Below are 16,657 nucleotides of genomic sequence, written 5' to 3'. Positions count from 1 at the left end.
AAAATGCTAGAATCAGGTGGTAGTAATATTGGTTTATACCAGAAGAGTTCTGAAAGAGGAATTTCCTTCTAGTACACTGCCAAAGTTAACTTTGCGATCTTTAAAAAAAAAAAAAAAAATATCCCTAGTATTGAGAAAAATGAGGCTCAGGGCTTTTAATCCTCTTCATAGAGAATGAAACTGGTTCTATTTGAGAATTGTGAGGGGGCCCAGAGCCACTAAGTGTTGGAATGAGCTTTGTGGAAGGAAGGAAGCTGCAGTTAGTGAAATCCAGTAGAACCTGGATGAGTATCCAGGGATCAGGAGACCAAATTGCATTTTGACTTTGTCCAATTACATGAAGAGCATTCCATAATAATGATCCACCCAGTCAGAAGACGTTGTGCATGATGGATCAGCATAGAATTTCAGACCATTTCTTTAAACTCAACATGTGAGTTCTCCCAGGTTAAGTCCCTTAGTTGCTCCCTGAATTATATATACATAAATTATGTCTTCTTCTGAGGGAGGTGTCTGTATTGGAATGAGTGAAGGGGAGTTATTTAATGACTTCTGCATTTCTGAATATGTTTACAGAACACCATGACAATGAGGACAATGATAAAGAAGAGTCACTTTATTTCAGGTAACAATGAATGACCAGGGGCTAGAAAAAAAATGGATAAAATAAAAGGGGTGCAGGAATCCTAAAAGTACAGAGCATGAGGTCAAATGTAGTCAAAGTTTCTTAAAGGCACAGTAGGAGTGCTGATTGCAGTGAAGTTGTTGATTCAACCCAAGATGATGGAACCCATTAGGAAAATTCCTTGTCTTCTTTATAGTATTGTAAGAGTAAGTCTTCTCAAGAATAACTGAGCAGCCTTGGGCACTTCTAGATCTTAAATAATTCATATGTTCCCTTTGTAAAGGTCAAACTCAGGATGAGACTCAAAAATCATTTCTGTACTGTTAGCCTGAACTCATCAACAGGTATTCCATAGCAAGAAAAATAGATAGAATAAAAATGATATCATGTCATAATATGGATGTGCAAGAAGGCAAAATGTCTCTGAGACTCTTGCATTCAGGAGACTATTGATCAGACACTTGTGTCTAAAATTCACCATGCTTTATGCACAAGGTTGGCCCCTGCTATGCTTCTCATTGTGTGATCCTTCTGTGACTGTGTCTTATAGGTGAGTTAAGCCTCCTTCCTCATTAGCTTGTTATCTTGTTATCACTACACTGAGCACTGGTGGCCCTTGGTCTCTCTCATACCGTGGCACCTAAACTATGTCCTTGAGATGAAAATGGTTTTCTGGATCATTTTTGAAGGGAGGCACCTGTTTTGGATTCCACCCTTCAACTTTCAATCAGGACCAGCTGGGAGACTGTAACTTCTAAATCACTGTGATTTCATCTTTTGTTCTTCCCTGCCTCAGCTGTCTCAGCAGTCTCAACAATGAATTTCAGGAAGAGGAAGAGAATGACCTCCAGCTGGATGAAAAATATTTTCAGTACTCTGGTCATCCTAATTCATGTGACACACAAGAACTTGTCATAAGCTCTGTGTTCCCATCACATGAGCCTAAAGTCAGCTCTACTGTGGATGGAACCAGTGAGTACTCTTATCCTAATTCAGATGAATGCAACTTGTCTCCCTGGTAAATCACAAATTCTCTGCACTCAACTCCACTATCTAGGCTGAGACATATGCCTGAAGAGCCAGGAGACCATTTTGTTTCTCAGCAGGTGTAGAGGTCAGGTGGATCTGAAGCTTTGTTATTTTTTTTTAATCCTGGTCTGCAAGGTGCCAGTCATAGTTTCAGGTAGACTGGAGTTAGGAGGAGGGGATTAGAAGCATCTCACAGACATCACTACAACTTTTTCCGGGAGGGATTGGTCAGACCTCAGTCTTTAAAGGGGTTAAATCATTCCTCCTGCAGTGTCCTTGGAAATTGCATTTATTTTCTAATGATTTCCTCTCTTCTTTTCATGAGATAGAATATTCAAAAATCATTGTGGAGGTCTTTTATGGTTCTTGAGTGTTCATGCACTTTCTCAACTTCCTCTGAGAAGGCTATCCTTCAATTAATCATTCCTGTTTCTGTTTCACCATACATTGCTGTAGTTTTCAACCCAAAGGAGCACAAATGATTCTTTCCTCCATAGATTACATGTTGAATCATCTGTTCCATCTGAGAGTTATGTTCTCATGTAAATTGTCAATGGCCAGTGTACATGATGGGGAACTGACCCAGTTATTCATACAGCAGAGAGCATTTCTCTCCACAATTCCCAGGAATGTCACTCTTGTTGAACACGAGCCATGAGTGGTAGAAGCTTTATAGAGTATGTAGAGAAAAAAATATATTCTTCTTGCCTCTCACTCAAGGTAGAGTTCAACTTTTCCTCAAATAAACTTTTGAAATTCTTGGGAGTCTTTACTCATTAAATCAGTTTTTAGGAAGAGCAGAAGTCTGATGTCTCACTGTATCAGAATGTTTTATAGTAAAATTAACTGACTAAATTTATTTTCCAACCCTTGCTTTAGTCAGTGCCTTTTCAGGTGTGACCATCTTTTTCTTTTTCCCATTTCCACTGAGGTGCAGTGATGCAAAAGTTTAATCTCAGTGTCACAACATTTCAGAAACAGAAATAAAATACATGTGTGAACTGTAACCACTACCAAGGGATCTCTGTATACAGACTACTCCATTAAATCCTCAAGAGACACTATTCACAGTTGGTGGTGTCTCTACAGTAGTGCTGAGGACACTGAGATTCAGCATGGTCACTGCCCCCCAATCTCCACTAGTGTGTGGTGGGAACACAGGGCCCATGTCTGCCTGACTCCTCAGCCAACATATTTTTACTGCTGTGCAGCCTGATCTTTCAAAGAGGAGGCTGGGTTGGGTGTTCACCCATTTCTAATTCTGTATGTTACAAATATTTTTGAGACAATTTCAAAGAGAAACAGACATTGATTCTCTGGAACAAAGAATTCACAAGGCCTCTCACATGGGTTTTTGAGCTATTAATCAGTATACTTTGTCCCTGGGAAGAGCCAGTGCCTCATCCATTCCCTCCAAATAGAGATGGACACATTCACCTTTATACATGAATCTGAAATGAAGAAAAAGAGCATTCTAATTGTACTAATATTCATCCTGTGTGGGTTCACTGACCCTAATGTGTATATTGTGAACAGGACACAGCTGTAAGTACAGTAGTGGTGCTGACCTCTCTGCTCGGACCTATCCTCTGTGTACATAGAAAGCCCTGCAGAAACAACATGAATATAACTAAGCGACAACTTGATATTTTGTTGAGGACTTTTGCATCTTGCCCACTAATGGCATGCAACAATACTTTTAGAGTTTGATAAATGGCTCCAATAGGTGCAGAGGATCTTCTACTGTGAGCCTTGAAAAATGTCAGCAAGGTTCCTCCCTGATAAAAGCAGGCAACCGAAAACAGGAGAAAATTCTAACCCAATTTAAAATATTTATTGCAGATGACCTAGAGGGTAGTAGTAGCTCTGTAGTCATTCAAGGAAGTGTTAGAGAGAGTGAGTCTACATTGAATTACAGCCACTTTGAGACCAAACTACCCCAAAGCCCTTCAGTCTGAGTTCAAGGTAGTTTAAATGTAATATTCTTGAGGGAGAGTGAGACTTTCCCAAGGGACTTCACAGATTTGGCCACTTTTCATAATAGATACTATATGTAGGAGGGGCTGGAGGTTTAGACACAGTGGAAATAAATATTGTACCCAATGATTGAGGGATCCAGCCTCAAGGAACTGAAAGAAGTAGATTGAAGGGGAGGAAATTTGATTTGATATAATGATACTAAATAGGTTTTCATGAAAAGGAATGGGCCAGGATTTCAGGGGTTGGACATATAAAAGGAGTTCTCCTTCGCACCAAAATTATGTAACGACAGAGTGGCTGGTAGAAAGCATGCTGTACAAGACCTTTGTGAAGAAACTGTCCACGTTGCCAAGAGTCCATGAAGAGATTCTTGTGTCAGTGGCCATTTTCAATCCTTCAGTGTCTAATCTCCTTTTTTTCTCTGTTTCACCATTGCTTTCACAAACAGGTATATTGGTTTAAGATACTTTCTCCTTCAGGTCAAGAGGATCTCTCATGCAGGTTACCGAGTGTCTTCAATGACAGATGATTAATAATGGATAAACTGAGACTTGGGGACACACAGTACATGACAGGCAGGGAGCAGCACCTGTAGACAAAGACATGAATGCTGGAAGACAGTGAAGCAGAGTGAGAGTCAGGGAGGAGACAGCCTGACAAGGAAGGATGGTGTATTAGAGTGTTGGGATGTGACGTTGGATAACCTTGTGGGGCCAGGAATGAGGACTTCAAATGCAGGATAGGGAGTTGGAATTATTCAGGGGGATGTAGGAATACAGTTTTCCCAAGCAGAGTGGGAACATGGTAAGAGCAGGACATTGAGTTAGAGGTTAGTGAGGCTGGGCTCAGTGGTCCCAGCAGGAGGTTCTCTCATGGCCAGGAGCATGAGGCCAGCATGGGTAACACTGTGCAGCTGTATCTTAACAAACGTTAACCTGATGAGACAGTTGATCTTTGGGGAAGTTCACAAGAAGAGAAGGTAGTGAGGAGGAGAGTGGAAGAATCTAGACACCAGTGATGAGAGTATGATGAGGTGTGCTCTCAGGGTGATGGAGCCAAACAGTCAGATTGAAGAAATTTTGAGAAAACTGAAGCAGATCATGGTGAGAATGAGGGATTTTCAAGGAGAGTGTGTGGAGAACACAGTAGTGGGCAGCAGGCCCTATTGTACCCAGTTCTTCCTGAGTCTGACCTGGATAGACATGAGGCTGCTGGAAAGCTCCAGTCAGCTCAATTTCTGAGGACATCTATTCATTTCCCTAGGGACATAGAACTCAATTATATCAGGAGGAATGTCCAATTTGCCTCTGTAGTATGTGGAAAATATAAGGATTACGAACCCGATATCTCTTCACAGTTTCATACAGTTGATTTACAATAAGGAGCCAGCTCCTCTGCTGCATTGCTTATAATTGCTAACAGCCTCCAGGTGGCAACAGACTGTATATGTGTATGGATTGTAGGTGGTATATAGGCCAGAAGGAGTCATAGGCTTCTGAAATGCAGAGAGGGTCCCATAACTAGGAATGTTATACAACCACTGGACACCCCTCTCCATGGTATCCTAGATTCTTTCCATGATCTTTCCTCCCTGGGGAGAGAGATCAATAAACCTTTTAATTTCAGTCACGTCACTGAGTCTCAATAGAATGTCCTCTCTACAAACAGTGATGGAGTTTAATAATCCTGGGAAAATAGCCTTAAACTCATTATTTTCTTCAAAGCCATCTTAAGTGGATGATTTTTCTTCAGGGACACTCTTTTCTGGACACCTGCCTTTGTTGTTGTTGTTCTTGTTTAGTAACATATGACAGTAGAATGTATTTTGCAAATTACACATTAGTAGAGTATAACTTATCCTGTGGATGATCCCGCTCTTTTTGTTTATGATGTGAATTTACCCTGGTTATGTATTCAAATACAAGGCTAGTTAAGGCTAGTTAAGTCCAGTTAATTCTATTGTCTTTCCTGTTTCTCCCTCTCCTCCCATCCTTTTATTTTCCTTTGTCCAATGCAGTAGATTTCTATTATTCCCTTCCTCAACCTCCCTTGTTTCTGGTTAGCATCTAGAAGTCAGAACACATAACCTTTGGTGTTTGGGATTGGCTTATTTCACTTAGCATGATATCTCCAGTTCCATCCATTTCCTGCAAATGCCATTGTTTTATTTTTCTTTATGGCTGAGTAATATTCCATTCTCTATATACATTACATTTTCTTTATCCATTCATCTGTTGATGATGTCCAATGGTGGTTTCATTCCAAGTTTTCTAAGGAATCTTCATACTGCTTTCCATAGTGGCTGCTCTAATTTTCAGTCCTACTCAAATTTTTGAGAGTACCTTTCTCACCCCATTCCCCACCAACATTTATTGTTACTTGAATTCTTTATAATTGCCATTCTAATTCAAGTGAGATGGAATCTCTGCATAGTTTTAATTTGCATTTCTCTAATTGCTAGAGATAATAAAGAGTTGTTCATGTATCTTTTGGCCATTAGTATTTTTTCGGCTGTGAGGTGCATGTTCCGTGCTTTGCCCATTTATTTATTGGGTTATTTAATGTTTTTTTTTTCTTTTGGGTTTTTCGTTTTTTGAGTTCTTAATACATCCTGAGGATTGAATGCTCTTGTCTGAGGTGCATGTGGTAAAAATCTTTTCCCATTCTGTAGGCTCTCTCATCACGTTATTGTTTCCTTTACTCTGAAGACGCTTTGCAGTTTGCCATCCCATTTATTGATTCTGGCCTTCTTAGCATCCAGGCACAGAAACCAAAGGTGACATATCCACCACACTCATGATCTCTGTCACTGTACCTGAGATACAAGCTGGTTTCCCCAACAGACCTGGACATAAGAAATGGACATTCTGGGTGGGGGTACTAAAGAAAGAAAGAACTGGAATAGTTACCCTCTTCTCCTTTTAGGTGTCACTAAGAAGGCCTGCCTCCATGGGCCTTTGAGTGGGCATGTGAGCCCCAGTGTGTCAGAGATGCAAGCCTCAGATGCACACCTGGATGTAAATGCCCAAATGAGTAGTTGTCAGGGGACAATGTTGGATCACCAGTTAATCTGTGGTGATGGTGGAGCCAGGCTGAGTCTTTCCTCTGCTATCGATAGCTGTGTAGCCAACACTGACCCTGGAAAACAGTGGATGCATATCTTAGGTGCTTTCATCTCTTTCATGGTTTATTAAAATAATTTCCATAGTACCAGTTCAATAAAAATAAAAACTTTTTAATGAAAGCTTTGACTCTGTAATCTCAAATCCTCAGATAACTTCTGGTTATTTGATAAATATAATTTCACAAAAGATATTTTCTTTTGATATAGAGCAATTTTTCAGTAATAGTATAAATCCTGGGCCCACAATTCTGTGTCCTGACATATCCAGCTCACTTTTCACCTTTCCTCATCTCTTTAAATTAATGGGACACCTTCACACAGAAAGTTCATAAATGTCTACTTGCTGATCCCACACTGAGTCCATCCTCTCCATTCGTCTGTCTCCATAGCCATGTCGCCAGTGTCCTCACAAGGACTCAATTCTGCTCAGATGTGAAGACTGGGTTTCAGTCCCTCCTAGTCCCCTTAATCTGGGTTGTGTTCATCTTGATTCTCTGTCTCCCTCAATATCAGCTTCTGGAGCCTCTGGTTCTCATGTCAGGTGCCACACTCATCTGACATATGTGGGCACCCTTGCACTCATTACAAACCTCTGAGGGTCATGCAAGAGGAGAAACACCTGTGCCTCATGTGGAGCACTCCCTGGCCTGGGCTCAGTGTGTGTCACTGGTGTGTAGTTCTTGAAGCAGCACGTGTGAAAACTTGCGGAGGTTCACCATCTTTTCTTCCTGCTGGACTCTACTGGGTGCTCCCACAATCCCAGTCAAGACTAAGCCTACAGGCTCAGTTGGGTGATTGTGTTCTGGTGTCTCACAGGGAATTTTTGAGCATCTGCTTTTCAAAAATCTCTTTTTTTTCCCTCAGGTTTCTAAATTATTTCTGACTTCTAGTGGCCAGAATATTGATATTATACAATCCCACATGTGAATGTTCATAATTTTCTGTTCATCAGATATATCCATTATATGTTAGGCATATACAGTAGTTCTATTAGTAATAATGCCTGTATATAAAATAAGTCAGTCAGAGTAAGATTTAAAATATTCCAGGGATGATTCTTCCCCAGTTCTCTACTTTCATATAGTTTTCCTTCTACTATGATTTTGCTTAACTTTGATGATCTCTTCCTGACTAAAAACTCTGCCTAGATCTCTAGTGGTATTATTGCCTTTTATATTGGGGAGTTATAGGTGTCTATAACTTCCATATTTCTTGAATATTTTCAAGAATTGGAAGCACACTTGCCTCCTGTCAAGTTTATCATACTGGATATGCCAGAATCATCAACAAAATGAAAGTATCAGTCTCAATGTCTTTATTTTTATGTAGTACTGAGGATAGAACCCAGGGCCTCATGCATTTGAGGCAAGTGCTCTAACTCCAATCTATAACCCCAGCCCTGAAAGTATCAGTCTCTATAAGCTACACATCAATCCTTAGACTTTCTTGTGCAAGGCTGCTTTCTTGATTAGGTGACTCTTTGGGGTCAATAGTTGTGTCACAGGATAATAGTTCCTGTTTTATTTTCAGAATTGAATATGGATACTTGCACTGAGCTGCAGAACCTTCCCAAGCTTGAGGGTGATGCCCTTGGAGGCTTGGCTGTCAAAACATCTGGATGTGAGCTGCATGTCCTCACTGATACCATGAGTGTCATGAAACAGAAGATCATGAAAAGAAAACAACTCTTCTGCAAGTGGAGAATGGCATGCAGATTCCCAGGACTTCAAGCTTCGGGTAGAGTGGTGACAGCTTCTGTGGCTCTGGGATGCACTTACCTCTTTAGCTCTCTCTATGAGGATGTAGCTCCTTCTGCTGTGATTTCTCTTCACCATTGGTTCTTTCCAACAGCAGATGGAGACTGTCTGGTCTTATGTCTCTATTTTATGGTCTCCCACCCTGAGAGGCCGTTCCATCTCCACCTCCTGTTTGCATTCAGAAATCTGCTCTGTTCCTACATCTGCTGTCCTGATATTCCCTGTAACTGACACAGGAAAGCCCAGCTTAATTGGGGGTCCTAATCCCATGAAGAGCATCTTTCAGACACATGCCACCTTCCCTGGAATCACACACTGTCTAGGCTTTTGATCTACCCTGCTTCCTTGACTCTGCTGCCTCTTTATTCTGGGAACATGGCCTTCATAAGTCACTAGCACATGGCTCCTTCTTGGACCCTCCTTGGCAAACAGGACTAAGTCAACACACAAAGAAAAATTGTGAAAACTGATGGGAAAGATTATGACAACTGAACTTTATTTGGGCTATACGTGGCAGAAGTCATTTTGTCTTCACCCCTTAGCCCACTCCATTTTCCATGACTCTTTTTTTTTTCTGCTCATTCCTGATCGAAATTATAATAACTTTCAAGATTTCCTGCAGATTCTTTTTCCTGTCTAGCCAAGGTGACTGAAGAACCCACTTGGGCTCTGTGTTGAAATGGGTGAAATAGCACTATGTAATGACTCCTGGATGTTTTTGAATTGTTTGTAGAAAACCATGAAAATGATGATGAAAAAGACCAAAATTCACTGAATTCCAGGTAACAACAAATAATCTGGAGATTGTAAGAAAGGGCAAAATAAGGGGTTAAGGATAACCTGAAAGAATAGACCATGAGGTCAAAAGTAGACACATTTGATGACCAAATGTAAAAAAGACTACTGTTGGCAGGGGTGATGTTGACTAAGCCCAGTGTGATGGAGCCCTTTAGCAAGGTTATCTTTTATCTTCCTGGTGCTGGTACAGTGGGCGTGACTGAGAAGAACTGCACAGTCAGTCTTGGGCATTTCTTCCTTTTAACAAATTCACTTGTTTATTTTAAGTTGAATAATTAGAATTAGAGGCATACTATCTTTCTATACTATGGCCTGATAATCACAGACAGGTATGTCATAGCAAGAAAAACAGAAATGCGCTCCCTTTCTACCCCTTCCCCGCCCCCCCAAAAGTATTATGTCAAAAAAATGGATAGAAAATGTTCTAGAAGGCACACATTTTTGGGGCACTCTATCATGTACCAGACTGTATTTGCTGGCCATCTATATGCAAGTGTCAGTATCAGTCATGCCCTAGGTTCAACTACAGCTTTGCTTCTCATTGTATGATCCTTCTGTAGTTGTACTTTATAGATGAACTTGAGCCTCCTTTCTCATCAGCTTGTTATCTGGCCAGTACACTGGACACTGGTGGCTCTCACTCTCTCTCTCATACTATGGCATCTAAACTATGTCCATGAGTTGAAAATGGTTTTCTAGATCATTTTTGAAGGGAGGCACCTGTTAGGGGACTCCACTCTTCAACTTTGAATCATAACCAACTGGGAGGCTGTAGCTTCTAAACCACCTTGATTTTTTCGGTTATTCTTCCTTGTCTCAGCATTCCCAATGGTGAACTGCAGGAGGAGAAAGAGGATGACCTCCTGCTGGGGAAAACTTATTTTCTACCCTTGGATCATCCTAATTCATCTAACACACAAGAACTTGTCAGAAGCTCTGTCTTCCCATCAGCTGAGCCTACAGTCACTTCTGCTATGGATGAAGCCAGTGAGTACTCCTATCATAATTCAAATGAATCTCACTTTTCTCCCTAGGAAAGCAAAATTCTCTGCACTCAACTCTACTGTGTAGGCTGAGATATGTGCATGCAGAGGCAGGAGACCCATCTTGTTTCAGAGTAGGTACAGAGGTCAGGTGGATCTGACTGATTCTGTCTTTAAAGTATGTCTGCTGTGCTTGGCATGGGGGCTCAGGCCTATAATCCCAGTGGCTTTGGAGGCTGAGACAGGAGAATGATGAATTCAAAGCCAGCCTCAGCAACAGCAGGGTGCTGAGAAACTCAGTGAAACCCAATTTGTAAATTAAACACAAAATAGGACTGGGATGTAGTTCAGTGATCAAGTCCCCTGAGTTAAATCCCTGTTGTCCCCCCCCCCAAAGAAAAATATGATGTCCACCATTTCTATTCATGATCTTTTCTGCCTGTGGATCAAGATCAATAAATTCCTTTTTTTGTCCCATGCCCTGGTGTCTCTGTAGAATGTTCTCTCCAGAAATAGTGACTAAGATTAATTTTATTTGGATACAAAACATGAAGTCATAGTTACTTCAAAGCCCTCTTTGTCAATTGGATTACTTTATTTTAGGAACTTCTGTATGGGCACCACCCACCCAAGAATACCTAGGCACATGTACAAAAATGACATGTCCATTGGACACATGATTTCTGTCACTGTGCCTAGGTCGCTAGGTTGGGTCAATTGGCAGGGACATAAGAAATGGGTTTTTAGGAGTGGTTAGCAAAGGGAGAATTGGGATTGTTACTGAACCCTCTTCTTCTTTCAACTTCCTCAGAGAAGGCCCAAGGGCCTTTGAGTGGACATGTGAGCCCATACATATCATAGATGCAAGTTTCCCATGCACAGGTGGAGTCAAGAGCCCAAAGGACCAGTTATCCATCAGATAAATATAGAGATCCCTCTTGTGTATTACACATTGTTTATATATGTGCTTTATCATATATAATGGGTATACATGCAGTGTATCGTTATTATGCATATTTTCAAATTCCTTAGGATGAGTTTTCCTTTCTTTAATAATGTGTTTCTCCTTTGATTTTGCTTGATTTTTATTATCTCTTCCTTTCCCAAAGCACAACCTACCTCCACTCTGATTTTCTAGTGTTTTCAAATATATCTGGGTGCTATTGGATTTTACAAATCCTGTCTTATTTGCACATACTTACAGAGCATGTTCTCAATGATGCCACAGGTGTCAGCAAAGAGAAGATAATTACAAGAAAAATTCTGATGAGCAAGAGGAAACTAGCATGCAGATTCCCTGGCCTTCAGGCTTCAGGTATGTTGGCTCTGGGATGCACTTGACTCCTTTTAACTCTGTAAGATTGTAGCTCCTCCTTCTGCAGTGATTTCTCTTCACCTGTGCTTGTCTCCAACAGGAGATGGAGCCTCTGTTTGGTCTTATCTGTACTTCCCATGGCCTTGTAGCCCTAACCTGCCCTTCCATCTACATTTCCTATTTACATTCTGAAATCTGCTCTGTTCTCATGCCTGCTCTCCTAATATTCTTGATAACTGCTGCAGGGAAGCCCAGTCCCAACCCTATGAAGAGCATCTTTCAGACACATGCTACCTTCTCTTAAATTGTATACTTTCTACACTTTTTTGCCTTCTGTACCTGAATTCCTTGACTTCATTACCTCTTTGTGTTGCGAATGAGTCTTTACTAAGTTAGTAGCTCATGGATCTCTCTCTGGGGGTTTTCATATGGAACAAGTCTAACTCAAACCTGGGTTGTTATCTTTTTTTAATATTTGTTTTTTAGTTGTAGTTGGACATAATGCCTCTATTTCACCTATTTATTTTTATGTGGTGCTGAGGATCAAACCCAGGGTCTTGTACATGCGAGGCAAGTTCTCTACCATTGAACCACAAACCCAGCCCCCTGGATTGTTAACTTAGACATGCAAATTAAAGTGTCATTTTTATTATGTTTTTTATGACTTCTTTTTAGTTTTTCATGAGAGTAGAGCCCATTTTGAGATCATATAGAAGCATGGAATATATCTTAATCTAATTAGGACCCTAGGCTTTTGATGTACATAAAGGTGACATTCTTTGCATTGTGTTCCTATATGTACATAGCAAAATTATGTCAGCTTCATTCCTTTTCTTACCATTCATTTCCTTTCCTTACCGTACTCTTTTTTTTTCATTTCCCTTTGTCTAATACCTGGAATTTGTATTCTTCCACTCTTCCCTCCTTAGTGTAGATTAGCTTCCAAATGTCAGAGAAAACATTTGATACATTTGATATTTGTATTTGGGGAGACTGACTTAATTCACTTAGCAGGGTAGTCTCCAGATTCATCCATATAATGGCAACTATTATAAAGTTATTCATCTTTATGGCTGAGTAATACATGTGTGTGTGTGTGTGTGTGTGTGTGTGTGTGTGTGTGTGTGTGTTGACTCCATAGCTTAGCTATTGTGAATTGTGCTGCTAAAAACATTGATGTGATTATATCACTGTAGTGTGCTGAGGATAGCCTCTTCAACAAATGGGGCTGGAAAAACTGGAAATCCATATGTAGTCAAATGAAATTTAGCCCCTCTCTCTTAAAACTGAACTGAAAGCATATCAAAGACCTGAGAAGTAGACCAGAAACCCTGCATCTACCAGAAGAACATGTAGGCCTAACACTCTAACATTGAGGCTCAGGAACTGAATTCCTTAAGTACACTCCTAAAGTTCAAGAAATAAAATGAAACATCCACAAATGGGATGGCATCAACCTGAAAAGTGTTAAAATTGATGAGCAATCATCCTGGATAAAAAGCTGTATTGCAAGACCAGAAGATGGTGAGATTGTGGAAAGCTGCATTACCTTGTATCATGAGCACAGCAGCAGGAATATAGACACCTACTGAGGTTGATAAAAAAGTAATTTCACAAAATATAATAGTGTACATTCAGTTGGACTAGGGAATCAGAAATTTGAGTACAACAACAAAATATAAGAATATATTGATGCCAACTCACCTGCCACATGGGTACTGAAAGCAGCAAAGAGTCCCCACAAAGGGAGGGGAGAACACAGAGAAACACAGATTGAGTACAGAAAAACCTGAAATGAGAGAAGCTGCCTGAACTTGTTTGATTTAGAGGTTGCAGTATTTAAAATCTTAGCAATTAGAGAGATGTAAATCAAAACTACACTGAGAATTCACTCACCCCACTCAGAATGGTAAATATTAAAAATAAAAGCAACAGTAAATGATGGCAAGGATGTGGGGAAAGAGATTCACTTAATACATTGCTGGTGGAATTGGAAATTGGTGCAACCATTCTGGAAAGCAGTGTGGAGCTTTTTTACAAAACTTGGAATGGAACCGCTATTTGACCCCATTATCCCACTCACTTTATACCCAAACAACTTAAAATCAGCATACCGCAGTGACATAGCCACTTCAATATTTAATATCAGCTCAATTCACAATAGTTAAGCTATAGAACCAACTTAGGTGCCCTACATCAGATGAATAGATAAAGAATTTGGTATACATACAAAATGGAATACTACTCAGCCATAACAAAGAATGAAATTATATCATTCACCAGTAAATGGATGGAAGTGGAGACTATCATGCTTTGTGAAATAAGGCAGTCCCAAACCCAAAGGCAGAATGTGGATGCTAACTTACAACTAGAGAGTGAAAGATTAGAGGTTCATTGGACTAGACAAAGGGGAATGAAGAGAAGGGGGGAACATGTAATAGGAAAGACAGGAGAATGAATAAGACACATCTTTCCTATCTTCATGTATGAATATACAAACAATGAAGTTCTTCCTCATGTACAACCACAATAATGGGGGATCGTATTTTCAACAAGTTATACTTATTCTATGTATGTATAATATGCCAAAATATGCTATTATGTAAAAATAATAATATTTTTAAAAAGAATTTTCAATAAAAATACTGTATTCCTAGATTTGGTATTGTAGCTCAGTGGCGGAGCACTTGCCTAGCATGTGTGAGGCACTGATTGGATCCTCAGCACCAGGTAAAAATAAATAAAGTAAAAGTATTAAACAAAAATAGCTCTGCCAGAAGAAAAATACTGTATTCCTAAATATATATTGTAATTCCCACCACTTCAAGTTGGGATGTTAATATATTAGCCTACATAGTTGTCTCCTACTATCTAATTCTTGAAGTAGTTTTCTATTTCAGTTTGTTTTTTATTATTGGTACCACTGTTAAATACAAAACTCCAGACAATAAGTAATGCTGCAGAGATCTAGTAACAAAACAGCATGATATTGTCACAAAAATAGACCCAAAGACCAATAGGACAGAATAGAAGACAGAGACAAATCCAATACTTAGAGCCCTCTGATACTTAACAAAGGTGCAAAAATATACATTGGAGGAAAGAGGATTTTTAATAAATGGTTCTGGGACAACTAGATAACTATCTAGAAAAATAACACTAAAACCCTATTTCTCACCCTGCACAAAACTCAAATGAAAATGGATCAAACACTTTGGAATTAGACCAGAAACCTTGCAACTGTTAGAAAAGAATGTAGGGCCAACATTCTACATATAATTGCCGGCACCAGCTTCCTCAAAAGTACGTGAACTGAAACTATGAATAAATAAGTGGGACACCATCAAATTACAAAACTTCTTCCCAGCAAAAGAAAGAAATAAGAGTGTGAAGAGAGAGCCTACAGAATGGTAAAAGTATCTTGGCCAACTACTCATCTGATAAGGGATTAATACTCTAAATATATAAATAACTCAAAGCACTTCATACAAAAATATCCCAAATAACCCAATCAATAAATGGGCAATAGAAAAAATGAAATTGAAACTTCTTAAGAAAAAAATTACAAATAGCCAAATGAGAAAAGGTTCAATATCACTAGCAATTAGGGAAAGCAAATGAAAGAAATATTAAAATTTTATCTGACTCCAGAATTGCAATGTTCAAGAATATACATAAAAAAATGCAGGCAAGGTTGTGGGGAAAATATACACTTGTATATTGTTAATGGGACTGCAGACTAGTACAAGTCCAGAAACCACTGTAGAGATTCATCAAAAAACTAGAGATGTAAGCATCCTGTGAGGATCTGCCCACTCCTTGGTATTTTGCCAAAACTTCTAAAATCAGCATACTTCAGTGACAGCCACCTCAATGTTTATAGAAGCACATTTCACTAAATGGTGGAATCACCTTAATAGATAAATAAATTTTATGATTCTGACACATATATATGATATGTATGTAAACACACACACGCGCACACACGCACACACACACACACACACACACACACACACACACTAGGGTTCTTCAACGGCATAAAAGAATGAAATAATGGCATTTACAGGTAAATGGATAGCAATGAGAATATCATGCTATGTGAAATAAGCCAAACACAAAAACTCAAAACTTGAATATTTACTCTCATGCAGAAACTAGAGTAGAACAAAGGAAATGAGGAGGGCAGGATAGGATATCATACAGATAAAGGAAAGAGCAGTAATGGAGAAGATTGAGAGGCAGAGTGCAGAGATGGGTAAGGGGAGGCAATGCAGATGATTGTTTTTTGTTGTTGTTATAGATGAACACAATATATTTATATAAATTTTTTACCTGGTGCTTAGGGTTGATCAAAGGGACTCAGGCATTTGAGGCAAGTGTTCTCGACTAAGCCACAACCCCAGCCCCAGAATGAATTCTTAAAAAGTTGTTAGGTGGACATATAAATATACCACAGGGGACGCCACCTTTATGCATAGGTAGAAAGAAGCAATCAAATATAAATTAATAGATGAGCAAAAAAGAAGTCTAGTAGGGTAGATGAAAGAGATTTGGGAAATGTTAGGGGGAATGGGAGAAAAAAGAGAGAGGGAAGGGGGCAATCATGAACTGAAGTCAAATTGCATGTGTGTATTTTTTTGACCAAATGAACCCACTACTATATATAACTACACAGTTCTAATTTTAAAAAAGAAATATAGGTAAGAAAATCATTATGAAACCTAAAAAGGCAAAAACAAATTTCTATGGAAGTTTGGCTATAGGTGGGAGACACATACTGGCCTGGAGCCTGTGTTTTCCGATGTCATTTATAGTAGGACAGGTTTTACTATATTTTTATATTTTACATGATCCAACTGGCAAAGAGGGGCACTGAGACATTAATAGACAAGCTGGGTTTACAGGGCTTAGAGACCTAATCAGGTGCTTGGCTTTTTAGTTGGTCTTCCTTCCACCTCACTAGGCTCCATCTCAGCATCACAGACCTTCCACACTCTCTAGAATGGTTTCCTTTTCTTCACCTGGGGGGGACCTCAGTTTGTG

At 39.6% G+C, this 16,657-nt stretch overlaps 1 long non-coding RNA gene across 1 annotated transcript; it reads left to right on the top strand.

The window, feature by feature from the left end:
* The first annotated feature begins 458 nt into the window (after positions 1–458).
* LOC144368297 (uncharacterized) lies at positions 459–9,274 on the top strand. The gene is made up of 2 exons (XR_013428097.1): positions 459–1,597; positions 8,289–9,274. It is a non-coding gene; the product is annotated as an uncharacterized LOC144368297 (long non-coding RNA).
* Positions 9,275–16,657: the final 7,383 nt, after the last annotated feature.

The sequence above is a fragment of the Ictidomys tridecemlineatus genome, chromosome 11, assembly GCF_052094955.1.
Source record: "Ictidomys tridecemlineatus isolate mIctTri1 chromosome 11, mIctTri1.hap1, whole genome shotgun sequence".
In the NCBI taxonomy this organism is placed as follows: Eukaryota; Metazoa; Chordata; class Mammalia; order Rodentia; family Sciuridae; genus Ictidomys; species Ictidomys tridecemlineatus.
Note: the sequence above shows the minus strand (reverse complement) of the source record. Positions and strands in the feature narration are given on the sequence as shown.